We start from the raw sequence: 259 nt of genomic DNA, 5'->3' as shown, positions 1-259 counted from the left end.
ATATAACAAATATCATTTTCAATTGGTAAATCTGCAGTAATAATGGGACAGCTTTATTTTACACAGTACTGATAAATAAAAAAAATGAAATTCAGTTTTGGAATTAATTCTTTTGTTTATTTAAATAAACGTTTAATCATGAAAATCACACAGGGGTTTCTAAAAATTGCTTTCCTTTTCGTTGATTAAAGGACGTTTGAGAGATTGGTGTAGTTTCCTTATTGCACGTTCTAATTAACACGTACAATTTAAAAAACAA

The sequence above is a fragment of the Halyomorpha halys genome, unplaced genomic scaffold (genome assembly GCF_000696795.3).
Source record: "Halyomorpha halys isolate HHAL.00 unplaced genomic scaffold, Hhal_1.1 Scaffold1535.1, whole genome shotgun sequence".
NCBI lineage: Eukaryota > Metazoa > Arthropoda > Insecta > Hemiptera > Pentatomidae > Halyomorpha > Halyomorpha halys.
Note: the sequence above shows the minus strand (reverse complement) of the source record.